The sequence below is a fragment of the Tamandua tetradactyla genome, chromosome 4 (genome assembly GCF_023851605.1).
Source record: "Tamandua tetradactyla isolate mTamTet1 chromosome 4, mTamTet1.pri, whole genome shotgun sequence".
In the NCBI taxonomy this organism is placed as follows: domain Eukaryota; kingdom Metazoa; phylum Chordata; class Mammalia; order Pilosa; family Myrmecophagidae; genus Tamandua; species Tamandua tetradactyla.
In genome coordinates, this window is record NC_135330.1 from 80822552 (window position 1) to 80838270 (window position 15719).

Here is a 15719-nt window from a genome sequence, read left to right on the forward strand (position 1 = left end):
TGTGTACTGAAACTTAAGCTCCAGGAGCAATAGTTGGAAGACATCAGAGTGCTAATGAGTGTGCTGGTTTGAAATGTATGTACCCTAGAAAAGCCATGTTTTAATTTTAATCCCATTTTGTAAAGGCAGCTGTTTCTTCTAATCCCTATTCAGTATTGTATGTTTGAAAGTGTAATTAGATCAGAACGACATAGCCATGAGAAGCAGAGTCCACCAGCCAGTGACCTTTGGAGATGAAGAAGGAAAATGCCTCCTGGAGAGCTTCATGAAACAGGAAGCCAGGAGAAGAAGATAGCAGATGATGCCATGTTCGCCATGTGCCCTTCCACTTGAGAGAGGAACCCTGTCTGTGTTCACCATGTGCCTTTCCAGATGACAGAGAAACTCTGACTGTGCTCACCATGTGCCTTCTCACTTGAGAGGGAAACCCTGAACTTCACTGGCCTTCTTGAACCAAGGTATCTTTCCCTGGATGCCTTAGATTGAACATTTCTATAGACTTGCTTTAATTGGGACATTTTCTCAGCCTTAGCACTGCAAACTAGCAACTTATTAAATTCCCCTTTTTAAAAGCCGTTCCATTTCTGGTATATTGCATTCTGTCAGCTAGCAAACTAGAACAATGAGTATAGCTAGTACTGGTATCTCTTATAAGGCATGAAAAAAGAATAAAACAATGATCCTAGGACAGAGCTGGTTAGTTTACAAGCAACACTGAAATTGAACAGAAGCTCAGAAGTGTTGAGCATCTGATTTGAAAAAATGAACTGCTTCCTGATCCTAAAAGGTAAGATTTTAAACAGGTCTTGAGTGACAAAGATCTAGTAATGCTTCTCAGTTGAACAAAGTGACTCAATCCCATGGCAAAAATCAGATAATACATGTGCCCTTCCTTCATATTGTTTCAAATGACTTCTGGATAGCCACCATTAAGGTAAAAGAGAAAGAAAGTGAAGCATGGGGCAAAGAAAGAAAAGAAATCAGACTTGAGGATTATGTCTGAGGAAGAACTTGAGGTGGGGTTACCTGCACACAGAACTGGCTGGTAGCAAGTACACTGAGATGACGAAGTGTTTGAAAGTGTTGTGTTGCCAAAGAAACAAAGAGTCTGTACTTCCCAAGATATAAAACAATGACTGGGCTTCCAAACTTGTTTCAGTAAGAAGTAGAAAAAAAAACAAAAGCTATAAAATCTGCAAGATGTATAGCCCAGTGCTCCCTTCAGACATGGGCAGAGAAATTATTTACTGGAAAACACATGCACACACGCACACACACACATCACAAAGGGCAAACTCAGGGGCCACAGAGAATGATGGACAAAGTGTTCCACCTAGAAAATGAAATCGATGTTTAGTTAGAGTACATCTCCTACCCCAGGCAATGGAGCCTTCTTAATGCTTGTCTAGTTACGGGTCACTTGCTGCATCTCTCCCTTCTGTTCCTTTCTAAACGGGAGTTCCCTGTCCCTAACCCACCATCGTATATTGAGTGTGTATTCACTGGAGGAGAGGTAAGTTGTCTTTCCAGTGCAAAGTCACAGATCACTAGAGTAGCAGTGGTACCATCTGGACTTCGAGGGGAGAACTTTCCATTGCTTGGAGATCCTAGATTTAAGCAGGGTATGGAGACTGAAGAGGGCTTTGGGTTGTCTCCTGGGGATTGCCTATGTGAGGGAATAAAAGCTAAACAAATATTTGATGATCAGAAAGGAGGTCTATGGCAGAGATCATTTTTATCAAGACACTCAGGTTCCCTTAGGCATACTGTGAGGCTACCTTTTCTATCTTCCCTTGTGGTTAGAGGCAGCCCCCTCACTGAATTTTCTCCCAGTGGACTGTGGAAGGGTGTTGTATGTTCCATTCCAAGTCTGTCCATAAAAATCTCCTCCACCGTCACCCGTATCTTCTCTTTTCCCTCATTTGCCAGATTGGTTTAGATGATCTAGCAGAGAACTCTGGGGGTCATGGAGCTTGATGGAAGGAGTATGGAACCTGGAAATCTGGGCGAGGCAAAACCCCTGTGCCGGCCTGCCCTGGACTGTGACATGAGCATCAATAAACCTATTAGGAGTTAAGTCATTGAGACTCTCAGGCTGCTTTTTAGAGCAGTTTGCCTATCCTCAGAGATGGATAGAGACTTTGAGAGCTTGACTAACTGCCCAAGATCACACAGCTGCCAGCGGACAGGGCAGACACACTACTGAGGAGAACTCACACTAGGGTCCACAGAAGAAAATGATCAGAATCACTTGGGAACTTTCTCAAAATATAGATTCTGCAGCTATACTCTAAAAAAAATGTTATTTCTGTAGTTTTGGAGGGAGGGGATAAAAGAGGGGATAAAATCTATTTTTAACAAGTTCCCAGGACAATTCTGCTGTCTGACCCATGTTGCGACACATCAAATGCCTATAGTTATTTTATATAAGCTGAGTTCCTGTGCAGAGATGTCAAATGAGCAGGATGGCCATTTAATTTATTGTCCAATAGGAGACAGTTCTGAAAATGAAAGGGGAGCTATTAATAATTTCACTGGGAAACTAGGCATAAAACAGGACTTTCCCAGGCAAATTGTCACATATAAGTGCTCTACATATGAGAACAAAAGAGGGGACAGCTGTGTTCTCTATTAATAACAAGTAGTATTTCCTAGTAAGAGAATTTAAAATTTTTGTAGAGTACTACCTGTCATCTGTGTAAGAAAAGGAAGCCATCCAAGTAGGGACAAAACTGAATTCTGGAGGGAAGTCCTGGGAGCAGCGCAGAATCTTGGAGCAGCAAATTTAAGTTGTCTTTTGGAATTAGAGAAGTGAGACTAGGGTATCTGCAGCTGGTCACACAGAAAAAGAAACCACCAAAGGGTTAAAGAGTGAAGAGTCGAAAATTGTGGGAACATTCTTGATCAAAACCAGGAGAAGCAAAGAAAACAGCAGAATGCAGACCCAGGGTACAGAATGGGGTGGGAGAGAAGCAGTCCTTAGTAACTTTCCAGGAAAGGGTTTTGTGCTCCAGCTCTCCTTTTCAAAGGCTCTAAGGCCTGGTAGCAACAACGGTGTGCAAAAGACTCTCAAGTTAAACCCGAAAAGAAAATGCCAGAGGGTGGCTCATATTCACTCTTGGAACCATGCAAAAGTAATTTGGATGTTCTCAAATAATTTGTTGTCGTTCACGGACTTACTGGCTGAGCCTTCCAGCACCACCTTCATCTCTCTAAATCTCAGTTTCACATCATTCAGACGGGCATAATTATACCCTGCTCTGCCTACTTCAGAGATGGTACTGGGTGAATCAAACAAGGTAATGTATAAACAGCAGTGCCTCATAAATGGTAAAGCCATTTAAGGAAAAGATAATATATTATTGTGAACAATAACAACAGGATGTAAGAATAATATCAGGTAATAATAAGATGTCCAGGACATGTGGACCTTGTTTTCATGAACTGAGTTGGTCCCACGTAGTACATCAGGGTTGCGCGTGCGTGTTCCTCACACCCCATGTGTCAGCATTTGCTGAAACTGCTGCTAGGTCAGAATGCAGATTCCTGCCTCTCATCCCATGTTTAAGGAATTTCAGGTGCTGGAGCCCAAAGGCCAGTGTTTATTGGGCTTCCCCGGTGGTTCTTATGCACCATTTTCTTGAGACTAACTTCTGTAGGCAAAGGGACTACAGGAATCAGCTTCCCTCTGAAGTCTGATTGGTTGGCTTTGACCTGGGAAAAGGAAATCCTGGGAAGCCTATCTAAGCTTCTCTGGAGCTCACAGATGTCTGTCTCTGGCAGATCTAGGTCACTGCTGTGCGTGAAATGATGTGAAGGTCTTCTCTGAGCTACCAAATAGAGCCAAATTGTGCACCATGGCACTTGATTATCCAAAGGAAAAAGAAGGTAGAAAATTCCCGCCTCCGTTTCACAAAGAGGATCCTGAAACCAATCACTTAACCTTTGCATCCATTTCTCCAGGTCTCACTAGAGCTCACTGGGACACGAGGGAATCTCAGGTCCAGAGACTGTCTGCTCCTTGTTCAAGACACGATTCAAGGACAGGAGAAACATTAAAAGTGCTTTTCATAGCTCTCTATGTTAGAAGTCAGGAAGTTTTCATTCAGTTTTGGACTTTTATGTCATTCATTCAACCAATTTTTTTTTTTTTTTGCATGGACAGGCACCAGGAATCGAACCCGGGTCTCCAGTATGGCAGGTGAAAACTCTGCCACTGAGCCACTGTGGCCTGCCCTCATTCAACTAATATTTATTCCTCACTTGCTATTTACTATGGCTCTAATCAGTAATCAGATAAAATAGTGAACGAGACAGGAACAGCCTATTCTGACCACCTCCTATTTGCCCCTTGGGGAGAGAGGGCTCTCCCCTCTAGACAGTAAGTGCTGGTCACACACAGGACGGCTGACAGGGACAGATGAGGTCGGGCAGCCTATTAGTCGCGTGTGCTCACAGCTCGGGGGGAGGACACCGCACACCACGCAGCGACACTCGGGGGCTGCCCTTGGGAGCAGCGTGACAGCAGGGGCTGTGGGAGGCAGGCTGTGCAGTCACCAGCTGCTGGTTGTCCCAGGTTCCTGCGGGGCAAGGTGGCTGGCTGCTTTGAAACTCCCCTGGGCTGGCAGGGATGTTTAACCCCTTAGGATGAAGCCAGGTGGAGGGTGGCAGGTCCAGCCGAGAGGGGAGCTAGGCAGTGGGGGGCCTTGTATCTCTGTGCCCTACAGATGTCAAGGCAGCACTTGAAATTTTAGGTCTTATGATACCCAACCATTCAAGATAAGACCACTGTTGGTGCTACTTGTCAGATCTTTGCCTTCTTATTTCAGCCTGACTCGGTTGTTGCCTAAACTTGGTCACTGAGTCCTGTATGAGTCCAAAGACGGCCCCCACCCCAACACATACACACATTCCTCATGACAGCTACACACTTAACTGGAAAGATGGATGAGAAGAGAAACATGCAATTATGACAGGATCAGAAATAAGGACTTAAGGATAAGCTGTGATGGAGGGAAATAAATTCAACTTCCGTTCTTACCCTTAAAGCCCCTAGTATGAGGGCATGGAGAGCATTGAAGGATGAGGAAGACAGTGAGCTTGATTCTGTAATTGTGTGGGGTGACTGCAGAAAGCACAGTGGTCCACCAGAGCTCCAGATGAGGGATCTTCAAGCTGTAGTGTTTATTTCACTGGAGAACTTGTTAAAACAGACTGTCGGGATTGTGCAACAGGTCTGCTTGTAAAAATTCAGAAGTGGATAGCACAATACTACCTGATTGTAGCACAATAGTGTTAGTACACTGAATGAAGCTGGATGTGAGAATGATAGAGGGAGGAGGGCTTGGAGCACATATGAAACCAGAAGGAAAGACAGACAGTAAAGACTGAGATGGTATAATCTAGGAATGTCTCAAGTGTACAATGATAGTGACTAAATGTACAAATTAAGAAATGTTAGTATTGAAGATTTGAAGTGATGAGTCATAACCCTACCTCAGGTGTTCATAAAATGGATCATTAATTGAAGGACAGACAGATAGCTGGATAGATAGGTAGATGGATTGATAGACTGATGATAGATAAAATGATATGGCAAATGTGCCAAAATGTTTAAATTGGTGGATCTGGATATCTGGGTGGCTAGGAGTATGTCAGAGTTCTCTGTAATGGGCTTGTATTATTTTTGTAACTGCCCTGGAAGTTTGAAAGTATTTCAAAATAAAAAGTTTAAAATTAAAGAAAGAAGAAAAGCCAAGTGTGCACTGGTTTGAAAGAAACAGAATTGGGCACTTGAGAAGGAAAGATTTCAGTATTTTGTTTTAGAGTGTTATACCCTCCCATGCATTGGCCATTCCATACCCATCTCCAAAAGGCAGTACTTCTTGGATGTACCTGGCAGGTGATTTAATTTGAAGTGCTAAAGTGCTCATGGAATTCTTTTATAAATGGCATAATTTATATTCCTTTTAATATTTAAAAAAATCTTCTTATAGTAACATAAATATATATATATAACTCAAAATTTCCCATTTTAACAACCTTCCAGTGTACAATTCAGTAGTGCTAATTGCATTCACAATATTGTGCCACCATCACCACCATCCATTACCCCAACTTCTTCATCCCCTCAAACAGAAACACTGCGCTTATGAAACTTGCTCTCTCCACCCATCCCTCAGCCCACGGTAACCTATAATCTATCATTTGTCTCTATGAGACTTACTTCTAGTTTTTCATATGACAAGATCATGTAATATTTGTCTTTTGTGTCCAGCTTATTTCATTCAACATGATGACTTCAAGGTTCATCCACGGCTTAGGATGAAGTGTCAGTACTTCGTTATTTATTATGGTTGAATAATATTCCATCATATATATATGTACCACGTTTTGTTTATCCATTCATCTGTTGCTGGACATTTGGGTTGCTTCTGCCTTTCGATTGTTGTGGATAATGTTGCTGTAAACTTTGGCAAACATCAAAGAACTTCTTGATGTTTCTGGGGAAGCTTCAAGAGCAAGACATCCTTTAAAACGGGCAGACCCTGAGAGGAGCCATCATTTTCAGACCGGGACTACATGCCATTCCCCATCTGAAGTCACATTCCCCCACAGGAAATTCATTTAATTGTTCCTGTTTTTAGTTTCGATATATACATCGGGGCACTTAAATAATATGTTTATACTTCTGTTTCTTTATTCATGTTCATATTATGCCTGTCACCTCTTCAATAGGAAAGTCAAAGATTTAACCTGCTGACATTACTCAATATTCTCCTCCTATTCCTCCTAATGTATGAGTTTTATTACTCTTAGTTTTTTCTATTAACAACCTTGATATTTTAATCTTTAAAATATTCAAACCTCTATTTCTTGTTATGTCAACTTTGTACGAGGTCATTCGACTCTCCATTTCATAAAACGAAGTTATTTTCTTCTCTATCCTTTCTTCTATTTTTTTCTCTCCCATTTCACCCCATATTCCACTTTTACTTTGTGTCCAGATTGTTCATGTTTACATTTGCCTCTGCAGCAACAGCAAAGGCTTCTATGCTGAGTCCATTGTTGACCCCCAAAAGTTAAAAATCAATACATGGTTTACATTAATTTGATTGTTTTAATCCTATGATAAGGGCTAGAATTACATTCCTTTCTGGAAGTCCAGTGGAAAAATCTGTGAGCTAATTAAAATGAAATGTTCCTAGCTGCAAGGGCAAATGGATATTATTTTTTACATTGCATCACTTTCTTAAAATCACAAGGCATTTTTGTTTCTTAAATATTTATTTGATCTCTGTCTTTCTTGTATAGATTTTTGTTTCTCCTGGAGTTGCTAATCTTGTGTTCCCTTTTCTCATAATTGATCATATCTTCAAGTTTTTCCAATTTCTTACTCATAATTTGTATTCTGTAGCATCCTTTTCTAGATAACAGCATTCTCCTGGAGTCCTTGATCCAACTTAGGCTTGCTTCACTGTTGACATCTGAAAATTGTCCTCTCCGTTTTCCTGAGTTAGATGCTCTGGATTCCATGTCATATCTTTCAGGTTAATCCCCTATTTGCTGCACCTATTATCAAGTAATTTCCTAAGAAAGGGTTAAAATTTGTAGGTATGACTATATTTCATTTTGACCTCAAATTTGCCCAATAGTTGGCTGTGTATGAAACTCTAAGTTAAAACCCATTTTGTAGACAAATATTCGAGCATCCACTTGATAACAGTCTAATTTTTTCTTTCTAGGTGGCATTTCATTTTCTCTGAAAGTTTTTAATAGCTCCCTTTTGTATTGGTGTCCTGAAATTTCATATGAATGGGTTCAGGTGTGAAGATTTTTTTTTTCCCATCAACTGAGCTGGCACTGAGTAGGCCCTTCCTTGTAAAGAATCCCATCTTTCTTCAACTTTGGGAAATTGTAATTTATTGCTTCTTTAATGATTTCCTTCTCTCCATTTCCTCTGTCCTTTTATTCCTGAGATTTATATTAATCTGATACCTAATCAGACCTCTTACATTGTCCATTTGCTATTTGTGCTGAGAAATTTTCTTGATTTTATACCCAGTACTTTTTTTGAAAAACAAGTATATGATTTTATTATTTTATTGAAATTACATGATATCTTTTCCACTATCACTGAATATATTAAGTAGAAGGTTTCTTTGTTGTTAGTTCTTTTCTGTTCCATGAATTGCCTGTACTATCTACAGAGTCTGTTTTTGAATTTGTTTATTTTGCCCATCTTCATCTATACTTTTTTCTCACATTATATATCTGGGATAAAACTCGGTGTTCTAGTTGTTTCTTTCTATTTAAGAAAGAAGGGCCAGGGCTTATTAGCTGATGTAGGTTTCCTAGGATACTATGGGGATTCTGATTTGGGGTCCTAAGAGAACTGTAGGACTTTAGGAGAAATAAGGTGAACTTGATGATCAAACCCCACCCCCTCCCAAGTTCCCCAATCTGTACCTCTAACTTGCACACTAGAAGCTTTAGCTTAACTTTCTTTGTGGTGGATGTCGTTTCTAGTGGCAAATGCTGACTGTTCATTTATTCCCATTGACAGTTTTATTTCTCTGCCCTCTACAGGCAGGCTGACCCTCTGCTTCTGAGCAGACACTCCCCAGAGGTCCACCAGGAAGGTAGCTCCCACCACTCTGAAGCCCTCTCACAGAATATTCTCAGTAATGTAATTCTCTTTTTCATCTGCTTTTCATATTCTAGAAATTTCAGTGAGTTCTTGGGAAGGGCAGTGTTTTGGTTTGCCTAAGCCACTGGAATGCAAGAGATCAGAAATGGGCTGGCTTTTAGAAAGGGGATTTATTAGGTTACAAGTGTACAAGTCTAAGGCCAATGAAAATGTCCTATTAAGGCATCAAGAGGGAGATACCTTCTCTGAGGAAGGGCTGCTGGCATCTGGGTTTCCTCTGTCACATAGGAAGGCATGTGGTGACGTTTGCTGGTCCTTCTCTCTTGGATTTTGGTTTCAAAATGGCTCTCAGCTCCTGTGGGTCCTTCTGGCTTCTCCTGGGGTGTTTTCTTTCTCTGAGCTCTGCATCAGTGCTCTCTAAAATGTTTCTGGGCATTTCTTTTCTCTCTCTCAACATCTCTGGGCTCTCTCAGCTTTTACTGTCTTTGTATCCATTCACAAAGGACCCCAGTGAAGAGAATTAAGACCCACCTTTAATTGGGTGGGTCATATCTCCAAGGAAACAACCAAATCAAAAGGTCCCACCACACGAGGTCTGCACCCACAAGAATGGAGCAGAAGGACGTGGCTTTTCTGGGGTACCTAGCAGTTTCCAACCAGCACAGATGAAAGCAAATATGTGTGCCTATTCTACCACCTTGAATTGGAAAGCAACATGATAGACTCAAAGATTTAGGGATTCCTTTATATTCAGGAATTGCACTACTTGCTGGTTAGACTGTCCTGAAGAATTGTTAGAGGTCAGGACAATATTAATTCATTCAACAAATAATTATTAGGCAATCTCTGTATGTTAGGCACATTCCCAAGCATAGGACTTACAGCCATGAACTTGACAGATGTGATTCCTGGTCCTCAAAAGCCTACAGTCCGGTAAGGGAGACAGACATACACAGTTATTACACAAGTTGCCAAGTGCTGGGACAGGACAGGTGCAGGTGCTGGGGCAGCATTGTAGGGGGAAGACAAACTTTAGTCTTGGGAGGGGCCACAATGGGCTTCTCGAGGACTTGATGGATGCATTGCTCTTTCCAGTGGGTCCGGTCTTCCTAGAGTTGAGTGCCCTTTAATGGGTAGGCCCCTCCGAGGAAAACTTAGCTCATCAACTCCCCGCTCTGCCTTCCCGTAGGAGCTGCTCCCATTCTGGACCTGAGCCTTTCTTCATTCTCAGGGACGTGAAACCTACAACCAAGCAATTTTACTACTGAATCAAGGTACATAGTGCAAAGTACAAGGGGTGTAGTTTAAAAACTCAGTAATTCCAAGAAGTTTATAATGAGCAACAGCAGACCCCTGCCCATCCTTCCAGGCCACCAGAAAAGAGAGATTTTGTGCTCTCTCAGGTGTTTCTTCTTGTATTGACTTCCATATTTCTCAACAATGGGCTTTGATCACTATTCTTGACTGATGAATTTTAGATATTATATATTGCTTTCCTTTTAGGGAGGTGGGGATATAGATCTACTCTGTGATTTTTCTCTCATCATCATTTGTTAAATGAAATCAGTTATGTTTACATTATCATGATTATGTAAGTTCTTACCCATGGCCAAATTGGGTACCATAATTACATCTCTTTATCTTGTGCAGCTTTTTTGGCTTCATCATTTTATATGCCTAGTCATTTACTTAGTTTTCCATCTACCTGGCCTGATTCTCCCACCGCTTCTTTGGATCTGTTGGAGGAGTTTTATTTGAGTAGTTGACAGCGTAGGTTCTGGAGTTACATATCTTAGGTTGAAGGGAGTTGTTGTGAGAATTAAGTAAAGATGATATGAGCAAAGTGCTCAATAAATGTCATCCTATCACTATCTCTTGCAGGCCTATTAATTATCTTTTAATAAATGGTCAAACATATCAAATAACATTTTTCCTGGAAACCTTCATCCTGAAGCCCTCTATCCTCTAGTCCCAATCTGCCTTGTTTCTTAATAATCTTTTGAAAAATCCTTTCAGTGTCATCATGGACTCCTCTATTTCTGCTTTCCTGCATTGGAGATCCTATTTCATGATTTTTAATTTCCTTGTTCCTCAATTTATTCCTTTGTCTATCTAGAGACATCTTCCAGAAGCAGAGTACAAAACGGCTTATGGAAGATATTTTATCTGAATCTTTGTATGGCTAAAAATGTCCTTATTCTATGTTCATCTTTTTTTGGGGGGTGGTGCATGGTCTGGGAATCCAACTCAGGTCTCCCACATGGAAGGCAAGCCTTGTAACCTCTGAACTACCTGTGCACCCCTTACGTTCATCTTTTAAAGATAGTTTGCATTGAATGATAGAATATTATTACGATAGTCATATCCTTTTAGACATTTGAAGGATTTCCCATAGTCTTTTTTTTTTTTTTTTTTTTTTGGCTTGTGCAGGCTCCCAGAATTGAACCCAGGTCTCTGGCATTTCAGGCGAAAATTCTACTGGTGAGCTACCCCTGCACTGCCTCCCACTGCCTTTTAACTCCTAGCGTTGCCACTGAAAACTTGAGGTCATCCTGATTCCTGTTCCTTTGGAAGTAACTTATGTTTTCAACTTTCTGGAAGATTTTATCCTAGTATTGGGAAATTCAAGATTATGCATCTTTGTATATAATTTCATTCAATTTAATGGGTGATGGGAACTGTTTTGGGAAACTTTCTTGAACTATTTCTTTGATAATTTCCTCTGCTCCATTTTATCTACTCTCTCTATGTGACTTCTGGTTTTTCATTTCTTTTTTCTCCTATTTTTCACCCTTTTCTCTTTTTTAATCTATTTTATAGTAAGTTGCATTGGTTTTTATCATCCAACCCTTCTATTGATTTTTTTTTAATCTAGGCTGTTGCTTCATCTTTTTTTTTTTTCCTATTTCAACTCATTTTAATTTGCATACACAGAAGTTTAAAACATATAAAGATGTAAGCAATAAAGTAATGAACCTCTCATCACTTTTGCTTCTTCTTTGTTTAAACAGTAAGAAATTAAACACTGTAAATAAAATTGAAATCCCTTTTTTTTTAACTTTCCTAGTTCATCTCTTCTTCCTCTCTTCCCAGGGAAGCCATCATCATGAATTTGATATGTATTTTTTCCTGCCATATCTTAATATATTTACCATTTACGTATATATCCATGATCCCTGCATAGAATTGCTTTGTGAGTTTCAAAATTTTTATATACATCCCATCTTACTGTGTGCATGATTTTGTGCTTTGCTTTTTTTTAAAAAAACATTTTATTGTAACATATAACATGTATGCAAAATGAAGAAAACAGCAATAATTTTCAAAACACATTTCAACAAGTAGTTCTGGAGCAGACCCCAGAGTTTGCCATGGGTTACCATTCTGCCATCTCAGATTTTTCTTTCTAGATGCTCCAAAACACTGGAGGCTGAAAGTAATATTAATATAGCAATTCAACAGCCATACTTGTTTGTAAATCCCATTCTCTCTGTTAAACCTCCTCCTTCTCCTTTATCCTTCTCCCAGTCTATAGCGTTCTTTGGGAAATGCCTGCTCTGTCTTTTTCATGTTGAGAAGGGGTGTCCATACTAAAGGATAGGGGGATGGAATTAATTGATAATCTCAGAGAAGATGGTCCCTCAGAGTTTCAGGATTTATCTGACCTAGGAACCTTCTGGGAATTACAGGTTCTAAGAAGGCAAAGCTATTGCATGTAACCTTTACAGAGTCTCCGTTCAGCCCTAAGTGTTCCTAAGAGTCAGCAGGACTAATGTAGGTTGGGGTGAGGCAGACCATGGCAGTTAGCACCGTCTAACTGAAGCTTGCATGAGAGTCGCCTCCAAAATCACCTCTTGACTCTGTTTGATCTCTCTTAGCCACGGATGCCTTATTTTATCATATATCTTTTCCCCCATTTGGTCCAGAAGGTGTTGTCTATCCCACAGTGTCAGGGTCAGACTCACCCCAGGGAGTGATGTCCCACGTCGCCAGAGAGACTGTCACCCCTGGATGGTATGTCCCATGTAGGGGGAGGGCAATGATTTTCCCTGCAGAGCTGGGCTTAGAGAGATGAGGCCACATCTAAGTAACAAAAGAGGTTTCCTGAAAGCAACTCTTAGGCCTTGTTATAGGTAGTCTTAGCTTCTCCACCACAAAAATATGTTTTGTAAGAACAAGCCTCAAAATCAAGGATTGGCCTATTTTCTTGGGAGTCGCTCACGGTTGAGAGGGTACCCAAGTTTCCCAGATGGGAAGGTTTGCTAGTTCCATATGCACATATATACCATCTTATATATTTATATATTATAATTATATAATATAAAATTATTATAATTATATATTATTTATATAAAATATAAACTATATATATATATGGTTTTCCCTTTGGGTCCTCAAGGGACTCTGCCAATACTTTTTAAATATCAGCCTGCCGCAGTCTGGGATGTATCCAGGTGTCACATTAAGCTATTCAGAATTACAAGGCCTTGTTCCGCTCTGGGCTCCAGGAGTTTGGTTTCTTTAAATCAGCTCCCCAGACAGTTTGATTTAGGTTGTGTGTGACAGAAGATGTATGTTCCAGATATAATGCACCTCTCTGCCTTTGGCCTCACACAGTAGGTGAAGCTCTAGCGTGCGTACACCATCACCTTTTCCCTGCATCCTGATTTACCTTAGTCGCAGCCGGACGGGCTCTGCTTTTATCCCCTAACTGGGACCTGAGCTCTTCCTCGGTTACTGTAACAGTTACTGTATCGAGCTCTGCTAACTTTCAGGGCTCCAGCACTCCATTTCTGGGTCTTCAGTGTCACAGAGTTACTCAAAGTTCCAGGAAAGTACCAGCGGATACACGTATAGCTCAGTGTCTCAGAATCTAGAAACGTATTTACAACTCCACACCACCAAATGTGGCTGCTGTAAGGACTTACAATCTAGCCTCCCCTTTTCTTACAAGTGTTTGCTAAGTGTGACCTTAGCATATTTTTTCTCTTATTTCTGGTTTATTTTGCACAACATACTGGCCCCAAGGTATATTCAGTTCATTGTGCGCCTCTCAACGTTCTTCCTTTTTGTAGCCACAGCATATTCTATCATGCAGATATATCTCCGTTCACCATTGTACGTCTTAGTCATTATATCTTTGGCTCCGTCTATTTATTGGGCAGCACAGATATTGTCCAGAATAAACAAACCATGTCTTACAGTATCCTGACTTGGTTGTACACGTTCAATTGTAGACAATTTTCACTGGTCCATACTGACAAAAACCAGCAAACACAACATCACCCACTATCAAATCAATACTACCCCATCTCCCTTGTGCCTCTCCCCTGCCCCAGTTACTGCCCCTGGTGGTGTGTGATACTGCTGATGTCTTCCTGTTAACTTCTGGCCATAGCATGCATTTGCAGTGTTCCTCTTACATCCCTCTACTATTGACTCCTTACCCACTATCAAACCATTGGCATGGTTTACGTGAGACCTTCTCTATAATTGTAGATTTAATTTGTGGGATGCATGGCCCCAAAGACCTCCTTGATGTCAGGGAGAGCTTCAGAAGGCCCATAGGATGGACTGGATTTCAGAGGCATCATGCGGGCACGTCACAGCTGATGTGCCCAGGGGGTGTTAGCAATCATTGCCCCTTGGTTCAGTGTGTTTAGCACACAGTAGTGGGGTACTAGATAAAATGAAGTGGAGCTGTCAGGAGAGTGGGCAAAGGAGGGAGCTGGGGGAGGGAAGGAGAAAGGACAAGAGGGAGGAGGGTGAGTTAGTCAGAGCATGAAACTGAGCTGTTAAATGTGTGTAGAGGCAGGATGACAGTTCCGAGAGTAGATGTTGGGAAAAGGAGAAACCGGACTCAAACTCCAGAAAGTGAAAGGGCAGGAAAGGAGGCTCTAGTTATATAATTAGAGTGGTGTTTATCTACTTATGTTCGGTGGGACACCACTCTCAGTAGATGATCTTGAGCAAATTCAGTAGATGATCTTGAGCAAAGTATGGTCTGTAGCACAGTTCTAGAGTTAAAGAAAATTCTTCTTGAAGATTTATAAAGTTTACTAGCACTTTAAAAGCTTAAGAAGCTATGTGGTAAAACAACCTTTCTTGTTTTGTAAATCCAGTCTTTCCCTCTCTTTAACCTCAATTTATTCATGGTCCATATGATAAACCTTAGAAAATGCTCAGCCCTACATGGGGCAGAGCTCCTTCCCATCCTGCTTCTCTCTTCACTCTAAAGTGCTTTTTTGCTCTGGGTAGGAGAGCAATATTAGATACACTAAGGCAGCATAGATCCCAAATGCCTCAATTAAGGACCCAACTAAAGACTACATTTCCCAGCTTCCCCGGACAGTGGGTGGAGCCGTGGACTGGGCTCTGACCAGTGGAATGTGAGCAGAAGTGACACGTGCAACTTTAAATGAAAAGAACATACACTGCCCTTTTTCTTCTCATCTTCCTGTTGGTGGAACACGAACTCAGAGCAGGGAGCTAGAGCAGCCACCTTGGATCACGATGGAGAAGCTGCTGAGGAGAAAGAGCAACAGGGATAGAAATAGCTGGGGTCCCTAACTCATGGGGAACCCTAACTCATGTGGTCACGGGGCTGCTCACACTCAGGCTGTTAAGGAGAGAGAACTTATTTTAGTCCTTTTTTGCTACTTTAGCCTTTGTTTCAGCAGCTGAACTAGTATTTTAACTAATAGAGTGCTATCCAGGGACTTAGCTTCTGATATCATCAAAGGAACACTTAGGAGGAAGGTAGCCAAAACTGCCCTGCAACCATTCAGACAGCAGAGCAATTGTTATTGATGTACTGCCTGGTGCATCCTGTAGGTTCCAGGAAAGGGAGGGTCTGCCTCAAGGTGATTTCAGAGTCATAGGGATAATGGTCCAGCCCAGCGGAGCTCTCTTCTGTCACCACATCCCTCTCTGCTTGCCACATATTAAACACTCCAGAGGAGGGGCTATTAGCACACACTTTGAATGGAGGCTGTAACATTAATTTGTGAACATGTCGGTCAGGCCCTACCATTTTGCTCTGTCCTGCTTCTTACCTTCCAGCTGTCAA

At 41.2% G+C, this 15719-nt stretch overlaps 1 long non-coding RNA gene and 1 pseudogene across 2 annotated transcripts in view; one reads left to right on the plus strand and one right to left on the minus strand.

Annotated features, from left to right (window-relative positions):
- The window catches only part of LOC143681125 (uncharacterized), a 74443-nt gene that overhangs the window by 13152 nt on the left and 45572 nt on the right, over window positions 1-15719 (minus strand). The gene's annotated exons all lie outside the window — the stretch shown is intronic.
- Window positions 1-15719, plus strand: part of LOC143679264 (serine/threonine-protein phosphatase PP1-beta catalytic subunit pseudogene) — a 40383-nt pseudogene that overhangs the window by 395 nt on the left and 24269 nt on the right.